General features: G+C 45.6%; 1 non-coding gene across 1 annotated transcript; it reads right to left on the bottom strand.

Moving 5' to 3' along the window:
• Window positions 1-206: 206 nt before the first annotated feature.
• Trnas-cga lies at window positions 207-281 on the bottom strand. Its single transcript has one exon. It is a non-coding gene; the product is annotated as a tRNA-Ser (tRNA).
• Between the last annotated feature and the right edge of the window lie 13348 nt (window positions 282-13629).

The following is a 13629-nucleotide window of genomic DNA, read 5'->3' as shown; positions in this document are numbered from 1 at the left end:
TGTTATGTAGCTACCTTCTTATCTATCCGATTGTACCCCAACTTCCCCTACCCTCTGGCAATCCTATGGTCGGATTTGTGTTTGGTGACTGTGTGGAGAACGTCATTCATCATCCTGTGTACTGCCAACAATTAAGTACAGAATGAGATTTTCACTCTGCAGCGGAGTGTGCGCTGATATGAAACTTCCTGGCAGATTAAAACTGTGTGCCCGACCGAGACTCGAACTCGGGACCTTTGCCTTTCGCGGGCAAGTGCTCTACCAACTGAGCTACCGGAGCACGACTCACGCCCGGTACTCACAGCTTTACTTCTGCCAGTACCTCGTCTCCTACCTTCCAAACTAACAGAAGCTCTCCTGCGAAACCAGCACTCCTGAAAGAAAGGATATTGCGGAGACATGGCTTAGCCACAGCCTGGGGGATGTTTCCAGAATGAGATTTTCACTCTGCAGCGGAGTGTACGCTAATACGTAACTTCCTGGCAGATTAAAACTGTGTATCGGACCGAGACTCGAACGTGGTACTTTTGCCTTTCGTGGGGAAGTGTTCTCCAGTCTGAGCTACCAAAGCACGACTCAAGACCCGTCTTCACAGCTTCAATGCTGCCAGTACCTCGTCTCCTGCCTTCCAAACTTCACAGAAGCTCATCCGCGAACCTGGCAGAACTAGCACTCCTGGAAGAAAGCAGCACACTCCGCTGCAGAGTGAAAATCTCATTCTGGAAACATCCCCCAGGCTGTGGCTAAGCCATGTCTCCACAATATCCTTTCTTCCAGGAGTGCTAGTTCTCTCTAAGTTTCACAAAGGAGCTTCTGTGAAGTTTGGAAGGTAGGAGACGAGGTACTGGCAGAATTGAAGCTGTGAGGACGGGTTGTAAGTCGTGCTTGGGTAGCTCAGATGGTAGAGCACTTGACCGCGAAAGGCAAAGGTTCCGAGTACGAGTCTCGGTCCGGCACACAGTTTTATTCTGCCAGGAAGTTTCATAACAGTGGACACTCCGCTGCAAAGTGAAAATCTCATTCTAAAAATGATTTTTCATATCTTTTCATAGGTGTTCAATATGCTTCCCTTGAGATATACGGTATACGTCAATTCGGTATTCAGATTGTTTCCACACTTCAGCGTGCATGTCATAAGTTACAGCTTCCACAGATGCTGTTATGTGACGTCTCAGTTCATTCATAGTTGTTGGTAACGCAGGCACATATTCAGAGTCTTTTATAAACCCCTACAAGAACTAATGACACACTGTCAGATCCAGTGACCTCGGAGGCCAGTAATGTAAGGCTGAATCATTTGTTCCAGTGCGACCGATCCATCTTTCAGCAATCCTTAGATTAAAAATACCGGCACTTCCAGATGCCAGTGTGGCGGCGCCCGACCCTGTTGTAGATGAAGTCGTTCGAATCAGTCTCCAATTGTGAGTAAAGACTATTCTCAAGGATATTGAGATATGTGCTTCCTGTAACAGTTCTTCGCAACGAAAAGTGGACCAGTGAAACTGCAGAAAACATGTTAAATATTGGAGAGTCCCCTTCATGTTGTACAACTTCATGTGATTGTTCAGTAACCCATATTCTCACATTATGACGGTTCACCCTTTTCATTTAAATGGAATGTTTCCTCGACACTAAACTGGAAGGAAGCTGCCATAGGCCGCGCGGGATTAGCCGAGCGGTCTAGGGCGCTGCAGTCATGGGCTGTGCGGCTGGTCCCGGCGGACTTTAGAGTCCTCCTCGGCATGGGTGAGTGTGTTTGTCCTTAGGATAATTTAGGTTAAGTAGTGTGGAAGCTTTGGGACTGATGACCTTAGCAGAGAAGTCCCATAGGATTTCATACACATTTGAACATTTGAAACTGCCATATTCCATCTTGCCACGAATGAAATTACAGAACTCCACTCGTTATTGTTTATCACCTTCACGAAGAGCTTGCAGTAACAGAATTTTGTATGGTGTTATGTGTCAATGTCGACGCAACACACGCCAGACGGAGATTGGGGGGATTTTGAGCTATCGAGCAGCACATCGAACGGATTTCTCTGGACTCGTTGTGAAACTGTGGTTGATGCGTTCGACGTGTATGTCAGACACTAGAGGACGGCCCGGCGATTTGCGTTTTGGCCGACCATTGTGGCCGAGCGGTTCTAGGTACTTCTGTTCGAAACCGCGATGCTGCTACGGTCGCAGGTTCCAATCCTGCCTATGGCATGGATGTGTGTGATGTGCTTAGGTTAGTTAGGATTAAGTAGTTCTAAGTCGAGTGGACTGATGACCTCAGATGTTATAGTGCTTAGAGCCATTCGAACTATTTGATTTGCCTTTACACGAACAAACTGTTTTTCGGAATTGTTCATGTCAACGCCTAATGCTCTGTGCTACAGGAGGAGCCACAACATAGGTAGTATGAAAGTCACGCTGAACACTTATTACTGACCCGCACCGCGCAAAATGTACAACATAAAATGCATTCTGTACAGAGATGGACAAACTAGTTCACTGGTGATCGCTCTTTTTTAGGGAGCCGCTCGTTTTTATTCGTTCACCGTTCTTTTATGCATGGTATATGGTTCTTATAAAAAACTGAAATTGCCTCGCTCCTGGAGCACAGAGTTTTTATTCATTACAGAATTCTCACACACTTGTACAAGTACTTTCTGTGATTCTGCCAAACCTCACGTTTAGCCAACTGTAGCGTTATGTGGCTGATCGAAGTGAAATAATATAAGGTGGAGCTCGAAAAACCGGCCCCGAGTACAGATTGCTCGCCAATTACGTACGATTTGTTGGCCACTACGAGCAAAATAGATTAACAAGTAGTAATTAGGCAGTAAATAGAAGACAAATTAGCTAATGTAAACAGTTACTTCCAAACAATAGATGACGAGTTGTGGGTGACAATGAGCAGTCTAGTACTCGGGGCCGATTTTTCGTGCGCCATCCTGTACCCCTGAAATAATGTTGTAGAAGTTATCATATTCTCTTTACAAAATGTGACACCAGACACTGGATTGCGGAGCGCGGGCCTCACTCTATTGTAAGTCGGTCTGCCTTCCATATCGATGAACATGCTGTTTTACCTTGGATCAAAAGAAGACCGAAAATAGCCACACACGCGTGTGCCGTGCCGACTTCCCTTGCGTGTGTAATAACAAGGAAACTTGCCATTTTATAAGTATGTCTTCCGCTATTTATCGAAATAGTGAAGTAAGCCGATCTGTCCTCTTATTACCTGAAGATGTATGACATACTAGTAAGTTTTATGTAATTTACGCAATTACGAAATAAATTTTAATCACCGGTCTTGGACGCTGAATAGAATACGAAAAGAACAAAAAGTCCACAGTTCAAAAAAAAGTCCATAGTTCAAAAAAAAGTCCACAGTTCAAAAAAAAGTCCACAGTTCAAAAAAGTTTTAAAGAGCTCTAGAATGGGCGAGCGCTGCAAGCGAAACAAAAAACTATACTGGACTAAGAAGGAGTAGTGGGCTGTGGAACTGCGACGACTGCCCACCCGAAGGACGAGTCCGGCCGAGGGAGACGGAGACAGTGACGGGAATGGGACCGCGGCTGGAACGAGACCGGCAGAAGTGTCGTTGCAGGAACGACACCGACCGTTTCCCGTTCCCGGGAACTGTAAGTAGAAAGCCGCGACCAAAGTGAACTATGAAAGACAGTTCCTCAGAATTCGTTCCTCGTTCCTTCCGGTTATCTTCGTGAACCGTTTCTTTGGACCCGTTAGTTCAGCAACGACTCATCTGCATCTCTGTTATCCGAATACCATTTTTAAGAGAACTGAAGTGGGCACACACTGCTGCCCCCTAGCGGGAACCATGTAAAACTCGTGAGTTTTGTCTTTGCAAGAGAACGTTGTTCACGCACATATCTCAAATAAGGTAATAGTTATGAATTTTGAAAACTCATTTTTACACCATGTATTATTACGTAACGAAGTACACATATCTGCTCTCCAGTCTTAGTGCAAAAGGAAGAAGGTGCTGCGCTACAAGTGCCGAGACAGGGATGTGGGCCACACACAGCTTCTGGCAATTGTGTAGACGACTCGGCCCTTTGTCCAACAGCAATTCAACGTACCCCTTTCACTCCCCCCCACCCCCTACCCCCTTTCACCATTGTCTCTCACTCGGCCGTTTCTTCTGAGCCATAAAGCGCTTTACGAGACGCACGGATTCATATGGATACTACACCACCAGCCGTGAAAAGTGCATATGGGATTCCCCAGAGCACTTGACTTATATTAAATTCGTAAAACGTCGGAATCAAACTGCTTATAAATGGTAAATGCATATTGTTTATTTTCTGTTCCTACAATTGTCGTCTTCCAAAGTATTACTAAGGAGATCCAAACACCGTCTATCTTCTGAGGAAAATATATAGGCGACTTGGTACTAGCACATAAAAGATATAGACGTTATGAACGGCTCTACGAAAATGTTCCATTAAATTTAAACTTCGAAGTTTTCAAATGATATCCAGTATAATGACCATTGTTGAAAATTCATTAAACGAACTCGCAATTGCAAAGAAGAACAACGGCCAGCTGTAGAATGGAATGACGACTGTTAAGATTTGTGCCGGACCGGGACTCGAACCCGGATATTCCACTTATCGGGAGCAGTCGCCTTACGATTTGGTTATCCGTGCACTACTCACGGCCAGACATAAACTTCTGTATGTAGACAACCACGCTACTGCGACCTCTACTCGTACATCCATAATGTATATTCCCGTACGGGTGAAACATTTTACTTTAAAGTCGGTTTCCTTGTGTCGGCGGATAAATACACTACTGGCCATTAAAATTGCTACACCAAGAATAAATGCAGATGATAAATAGGTATTCAAAAAAGCGTTTCAAATGGCTCTGAGCACTATGGGACTTAAATTCTGAGGTCATCAGTTCAATAGAACTTCTTAAACCTAACTAACCTAAGGACATCACACACACACATGCACGAGGCAGGATTCGAACCTGCGACCGTAGCGATCCTACGGTTCCAGACTGTAGCGCCTAGAACCCCTCGGTCACCCCGGCCAGCATAAACAGGTATTCATTGGACAAAAATATATTATACTAGAACTGACATGTGATTACATTTTCACGCAATTTGGGTGCACAGATCCTGAGAAATCAGTACCCAGGACAACCACCTCTGGCAGTAATAACGGCCTTGATACGCCTGGGCATTGAGTCAGACAAATCTTGGATGGCGTGATACAGGTACAGCTTCCCATGCAGCTTCAACACGATACCACAATTCATCAAGAGTAGTGACTGGCGTATTGTGGCGAGCCAGTTGCTCGGCCACCATTGACCAGAAGTTTTCAATTGGTGAGACATCTGGAGAATGTGCTGGACAGGGCAGCAATCAAACTTTTCCTGTATCCAGAAAGGCAAGTACAGGACCTGCAACATGCGGTCGTGCATTATCCTGCTGAAATGTATGATTTCGCAGGGATCGAATGAAGGGTAGAGTCACGCGTCGTAACACATCTGAAATGTTACGTCCACTGTTCAAAGTGCCGCCAATGCGAACAAGAGGTGACAGATGTGTAACCAATGGCACCCCATACCATCACGCCGGGTAATAGGCCAGTATGGCGATGACGAATATACGCTTCCCACATGCATTCACCGCGATGTCGTCAAACACGGATGCCACTATCATGATGGAGTAAACAGAACCAGGATTTATCCGAAAAAATGACGTTTTGCCATTCGTGCACCCAGGTTCGTCGTTGAGTACACCATCGCAGGCGCTCCTGTCTGTGATGCAGCGTCAAGGGTAACCGCAGCCATGGTCTCCGAGCTGATAGTCCATGCTGCTGGAAACGTCGTGGAACTGTTCCTGCAGATGGTTGTTGTCTTACAAACGTCCTCATCTTTTGACTCAGGGATCAAGACGTGGCTGCACGATCCGTTACAGCCATGCGGATAAGATGGTTGTCATCTTGACTGCTAGTGATACGAGGCCGCTGGGGTCCAGCTCGGCGTTCCGTATTACCCTCCGGAACACAGCGATTCCATATTCTGCTAACAGTCATTGGATCTCGACCAACGCGAACAGCAATGTCGCGATACAATAAACCACAATCTCCATAGGCTACAATCCGACCTTTATCAAAGTCGGAAACGTGATGGTACGCATTTCTCCTCCTTACACGAGGCATCACAACGACGTTTCACCAGGCAACGCTGGTCAACTGCTGTTTGTGTATGAGAAATCCGTTGGAAGCTTTCCTCATGTTAGCACGTTGTAGGTGTCGCCACCGGCGCCCACTTTGTTTGATTGCTCTGAAAACCTTGTCATATGGGTATCACACATCTTCTTCCTGTCTGTTTAATTTCGCGTCTGTAGCACATCATCTTCATGTTGTAGCAATTTTAATGGCCAGTAGTGTATGATGTTGCAGTACCTGTATTATTTTGAATTACAATGAAATGTTCCTCCGTTGGCTATGCACGCATGTCCAAAAGGGTGATAAATCTCATTCCATTTCATAGCTGACGGTTGTCTTCATTCGCAATTGCAAATTCATTTAATGTATTTCATAACGAGTTTAGTCGCTGCAATGCCAGGTCCTTTGGATATGCATGCAAGTCAGAAGTATCTTCGCATTGTAATCAGAATAACACAAGCACTCCAAAGTCATATTGTTGAAAATGTCGACGGAACTATTCCAACGTTGCCAAAAATTCCTTTTGACCTGACAACAGGTGAACGTCACAGGAAGTTAAATCTCACAAACGTAGTGGATGTGGTTTCAGTTCCTGCATCACATCCTTCAGTGCTACTGCGTAGACGTGTTATCTGGATAAGATGTTTTTGCCATCCTTTTGCACTCCTGTCCTCTACCTGAAATTTTTGCGTGGAGGTAGTGTGTAATGGTCGTCATGAATGTTACATTTTATTTTGTGAATAGCACGTAATACGTAACGAGAGTCGATAATGCGTCTCAGAAAACATAGGGCATCATTTCAGAGGTGTATATAATGGACTTCAGCTTTTTCGTGGAGAGCAGAGGCGGACAGGGTTTCGGTATCCTGCCTTTGCGAAAGTATCGCAGAAATACTGTTACACACAACTCATGCTCATGTACTACAGGCAACTTCCCTGCGTTATAAACGGGACCTATACGCCGTGCCTTATTAAGTGTGACGTTTTGACTCGGTAGCGCTGATAGTGGTGAAAAATGGTGACGTAAAACTCTGGGAAGTATCTGAGACGACACTGATCTCTTCACTGTCCCTTTAGTTTGTCTATTCGACCAAAAACATGTAGTTATAAACCTAGACGTATCGTTAGAAGGTAGTATCCAATAATATCACAAGCTAAATTTACATATCAATTATTTTTGCAGGGGGGTAAAGAGACTACAAGAACTTTAGTAACAGAAAATTTTCATACAGTTAATGGAGAGAAACAATTACTTGGACGGATAACTGAAATTCGATAATAGGAAAAGAAAGAGAAGAAAAAATAGTAGGAAGATGTGAACTGGTAGACTTAATCATCGCTAACATTTGGCGTAAGAATCATGAAAGAAGGTTCTATAAGAATGGATAGTTTCGACATATGAGGGCAAAAGAGGATCATGTAAAAAGACAAGGTCTAGCAGAAATCCTTGTTATCATAGGAAATACTGAACTTAAGTGACAGAACCTGAAAATATAAAAATACAGCAAATGAAGCAGGCGGAAAGGAATAAAAGCAGCTTCATTGACATTGTGCTAAATGGTAGGGCAGGAATAGTTAGAATACAGGGGATAGACAAGACACACCCCTGCAGGTAAATTAAAGGAACCTTTGGAGAAATGAGAAGCAGCTGTATAAACAGCAAGAGCTCAAATGGAAAACCAGCACTAAGCAAAGAACAGAAAGCTGAAAGGTGGCATGGGTGTATAGATAGTCCATACAACGGACGTGAACTTGTAAGTAATATTACAGAAGGCGAAGAAGAAGTTGATTAAAATGAGATGTGAAATATGATACAGCGAGAAGTAATTGACATAGTACTAAAAGATCTAATGCGAATCAAGGCCCCGGGAATAGCTGACCGGCCAGTGTGGCCGAGCGGTTCTAGGCGCTTCAGTCTAGAACCGCGCGACCGCTACGGTCACAGGTTCGAATCCTGCCTCGGGCATGGATGTGTGCGATGTCCTTAGGATAGTTAGGTTTAAGTAGTTCTAAGTTCTAGGGGACCGATGACCTAAGAAGTTAAGTCCCATAGTGCTCAGAGCCATTTGAACCATTTTTGAGCCGGAAGTAGATGACATTCCCTCAAAACTGCAGATACTTTTGGAAGTGCCAGTTGTGCAAGATATACGAGACAAGAGAAATATGCTTTGACTTCAATATGAATGTACTACTTCCAGTTCCAAGGAAAGTATGTGCTGATTGGTGTGACTATTACTGAACTGTTGTTGTTGTTGTTGTTGCTGCTGCTGCTGCTGCTGCTGCTGCTGGGGTCTTCAGTCCGAAGACTGGTTTGATGCGGCTTTGGATGCTACTCCATCCTGTGAAAGCCTCTTCATCTCCGAGTAACTACTGCAAAGTACATCCTTTTGAATCTGCTAACTGTTTTCATGTCTTGGTCTCCCTGTACGACAGTTAACCCCCCCCCCCCCCCAAGCTTCAATCGATTACTAATTTAGTGATCTATTGATGTCTCAGGACGTGTCCAGCCAACCAATCCCTTCTTCTAATCAGACTGTGCCACAAATTTATTTCGCCCCAGATCTGTTCTCTACTCCCTATTAGATAGGTCCTCTATCAAGCTAATCTTCACCATTATTTTGCAGCACCACGTTTCATAACTTCTGTTGTCTTCTTGTCTAAGCTATTTATCTTCACTGTTTCACATCTGTCCACAGCTACACTCCATACAAACACTTTCAGAAAAGACGTCCTGACCCATCTATACTCGATGTTAACAAATTTCTCATCTTCTGAGACGTCTTTCTTGCCATTGCCAGTCTACATTCTACTTTTTCTCTACTTTGAACATCATCAATTACTTTTCTGCACAAATAGCAAACCTCATCTACCACTTGCAGTGACTCGTTTCCCAATCTACTTCCCTCAGTATCACCTGATTCAATTCGACTAAATTCCATTATCCTCGTTTTGCTTTTGTTGATGTTCATTTCATACCCTTTCAAGACACTGTCGATGCCGTTCAAATGCTCTTCCAAGTCCTTTGCTATCTCTGACCTATCATTATCAGTTCAAAAAGTCTTGGTTGCAAACTGCTAACAGGAATTAGTTACAGAAGAACCGAAAACTGATAGAAGCCGACCTCTGGCAAGATCAGTTTGGGTTCTGGAGAACAGAAGCATTTGAAATGACGTGCTACAGAGGAATGCTGAAGACCGAGTGGGTAGATCAGGTAACTAACGAGGAGGCCCGGAATAGAATTACAGATAGGAGTTTGTGGCATAACGTGGCTAAAAGACGACTTCGGTTGATAGGACACATTCTGAGACATCAGTGAATCACAATTTAGTCCCGGAGGAAAGTGTGAGTGATAAAAATTGCAGAGGGAGGCCAAGAGACGAGTACAGTAAGCAGAAACGAGTGGATGAGGACTGCACCAGTTATTCGGAGGTGTAGGAGCTTCCACAGGATACAGGGCGTGGGACCAACATGAGGCCAGTCTACGGACTGGAGACCACAAGAACTGCAACATGTGTCATCCCATTTTATTTAATACATGTCTCCAACAGTAATGGTCCACGAAATTTCCTTTGAACCTTGAAGTCGTTGTAGCGTTACGGAATTCTTACCACCGGAACTTAAGACTGTTGTGAGAGTATATCAAGAATCCATACAGTGCAATCTGTGGAGACTGATGTAGTGCACTGTAATATTACGTTGTATCATACATGAATATTCGTTTAGTAATACGTAGAAAACAGACTAAGCTTTCCTTTTCAATGTATGTGGCTTGTTTCGCATTCAAATTTTAGGGGTTAGAGAAAGTTCCTCGGCCTGGCACCAAGACGGCGCTGATATCGAAGCAATTTTCTTATTGTCCTTTTCGTACTAGTTTCGCAAGATGATCTGTGGAACAGCTCGAAACCTTCGCGTTTGAACTTCTAACCGTCGTGTTTGCACTTCTAACGTATCTACATAACATGTAGCGCTTATTCATCTAAATGTGAATGAAGAGTAATTTTTAAGCCGTGTAACCTGTATACTCTGACATGAACATAATATTACTGTGCAGCTTTCTGAATATGAGATATGCCCGACCAATACTTCGATTGTTTCAGAAAATTATGTACCACTCTACAAGGGTCCGAATCTAAGATGGAATGTGACCTAGCATCTGCGACTGCTGACCTTTCAACAACTGAGATTTTGAAATTGAATAACATATACAGCGACCATGTGCCGTTACTGATACCGAGACATGAAATTATTCGCTGTTCCCTGGGTAATCCGGATAATGTTTTATCGTGGCCCTGATATTAATTCTTACCTACGCAACCAAGATAATGAAGCTCAACTCAGCTCTGCCACACTACGTGTAATGAAGCACAATGCTGCGCATTAACACAAAATAAATTGTCCGACTTCAGCTAAAATCGACATTATGCAATTCTTTTTAAGTGAATCACGCAAGCTACAGTATGTGTGGCTCGTGTGAGATTGCTTCAAATAACGCAAGGTAATCATGAGATAATTACCCACACAATTTTCTGTTCACCAAGAATGGAATTTCTACACTCCTGGAAATTGAAATAAGAACACCGTGAATTCATTGTCCCAGGAAGGGGAAACTTTATTGACACATTCCTGGGGTCAGATACATCACATGATCACACTGACAGAATCACAGGCACATAGACACAGGCAACAGAGCATGCACAATGTCGGCACTAGTACAGTGTATATCCACCTTTCGCAGCAATGCAGGCTGCTATTCTCCCATGGAGACGATCGTAGACATGCTGGATGTAGTCCTGTGGAACGGCTTGCCATGCCATTTCCACCTGGCGCCTCAGTTGGACCAGCGTTCGTGCTGGTCGTGCAGACCGCGTGAGACGACGCTTCATCCAGTCCCAAACATGCTCAATGGGGGACAGATCCGGAGATCTTACTGGCCAGGGTAGTTGACTTACACCTTCTAGAGCACGTTGGGTGGCACGGGATACATGCGGACGTGCACTGTCCTGTTGGAACAGCAAGTTCCCTTGCTGGTCTAGGAATGGTAGAACTATGGGTTCGATGACGGTTTGGATGTACCGTGCACTATTCAGTGTCCCCTCGACGATCACCAGTGGTGTACAGCCAGTGTAGGAGATCGCTCCCCACACCATGATGCCGGGTGTTGGCCCTGTGTGCCTCGGTCGTATGCAGTCCTGATTGTGGCGCTCGCCTGCACGGCGCCAAACACGCATACGACCATCATTGGCACCAAGGCAGAAGCGACTCTCATCGCTGAAGACGACACGTCTCCATTCGTCCCTCCATTCACGCCTGTCGCGACACCACTGGAGGCGGGCTGCACGATGTTGGGGCGTGAGCGGAAGACGGCCTAACGGTGTGCGGGACCGTAGCCCAGCTTCATGGAGACGGTTGCGAATGGTCCTCGCCGATACCCCAGGAGCAACAGTGTCCCTAATTTGCTGGGAAGTGGCGGTGCGGTCCCCTACGGCACTGCGTAGGATCCTACGGTCTTGGCGTGCATCCGTGCGTCGCTGCGGTCCGGTCCCAGGTCGACGGGCACGTGCACCTTCCGCCGACCACTGGCGACAACATCGATGTACTGTGGAGACCTCACGCCCCACGTGTTGAGCAATTCGGCGGTACGTCCACCCGGCCTCCCGCACGCCCACTATACGCCCTCGCTCAAAGTCCGTCAATTGCACATACGGTTCACGTCCACGCTGTCGCGGCATGCTACCAGTGTTAAAGACTGCGATGGAGCTCCGTATGCCACGGCAAACTGGCTGACACTGACGGCGGCGGTGCACAAATGCTGCGCAGCTAGCGCCATTCGACTTCGACGGCCAACACCGCGGTTCCTGGTGTGTCCGCTGTGCCGTGCGTGTGATCATTGCTTGTACAGCCCTCTCGCAGTTCAAAAAAATGGTTCAAATGGCTCTGAGCACTATGGGACTCAACTGCTGAGGTCATTAGTCCCCTAGAACTTAGAACTAGTTAAACCTAACTAACCTAAGGACATCACAAACATCCATGCCCGAGGCAGGATTCGAACCTGCGACCGTAGCGGTCTTGCGGTTCCAGACTGCAGCGCCTTTAACCGCACGGCCACTTCGGCCGGCCCTCTCGCAGTGTCCGGAGCAAGTATGGTGGGTTTGACACACCGGTGGCAATGTGTTCTTTTTTCCATTTCGAGGAGTGTATATCTTGACTGGTAAAACAAAAATGTTCCCCAGTCATACCGCTCAAGCATTTGTGATCGCGGCAAATGCAAGTGAACTGGCGGATATTACCTCATTCAGCGTACTCCGAAGTGGAGAAAACGGCACCCCGAAAGGAAATCTCCATACCATCACCGACAGAAGTACAAGCTCAAGCAAAAAGAACGCATGCGACTAGAAGCAAAACAGCAAGAGAGTGATGTCATATGCCCATAACATTAACTCTGGTAACTCAGAGATCTCCACAAATGCGCTCAGGAACCAAGTTTCCTGTGGGAGATATAACAGAAACTACTGCATCTTGTTCTCATATAGACACCTTACGAGCTTTTATGAGTAATCAAAGTATAGGGCGCACACATCTATGTGGCATTTCTAGGACACGTAAGAGGGAGTAGGGGTACTGACATCAACAGACAAATTTACGGTAGCTATTACCGAATGATTTATGTTCTTCTCGTTGCCAAATGAGTGGCTCTAAGCACTATGGGACATCATATCTGAAGTCATCAATGCCCCAGACTTAGAACTACTTAAACTTAACCAACCTAAGGACATCACACACATCCATGCCCGAGGCAGGATTCGAACCGGCGACCGTAGCAGCAGCGCGGTTTTGGACTGAAGGTACTAGAACCGCTCGGCCACAGCGGCTGGCGGTAAATGAGTGAAAACACGTCCACGATACCAAGAAAATTATATAACGGTACGTTTTTGGAGAAGCACACATTACGATATGTGAAGCTTACCAGATTTACGAGAGTGAGGTGGGCTTGTTCATCTCCACCCTGCACATATTCTGAATCCGCGGCGACATTCGTTGCTCTTTGCTAACGCTCGTTAACGAAAGCCATTTTGTTACCTGACAAAACGGCTGAAAAATATGGCTCGGGTGTCAACCCTGACGTGTTTTTGCTAAAGGAACCGGTACAGATACGCACCGAGTGCTGTCACACACATGCTACGCTTCTAAATGTCGACGCTCTGAATAGCACAGAAAGTGTAAGGGTACAGTCATCGATTATGTATACACGGTGTCGAATCTACCGTTACTGACTCACCGTCGCACAGACTCCCATGTGGAGGGCATAGAAATATGCGTCCCTGCCGTTAAGAAGTAACTGAAATATTTGGGGAAAAAAAGTCGCCACGTCCGAACGGAATCTCAGTTCGGTTTTACAGAGAGTGCTCAAGGGCATAGACATCTTATTGAGG

Source organism: Schistocerca americana, chromosome 5 (genome assembly GCF_021461395.2).
Source record: "Schistocerca americana isolate TAMUIC-IGC-003095 chromosome 5, iqSchAmer2.1, whole genome shotgun sequence".
Taxonomy (NCBI): domain Eukaryota; kingdom Metazoa; phylum Arthropoda; class Insecta; order Orthoptera; family Acrididae; genus Schistocerca; species Schistocerca americana.
Note: the sequence above shows the minus strand (reverse complement) of the source record. Positions and strands in the feature narration are given on the sequence as shown.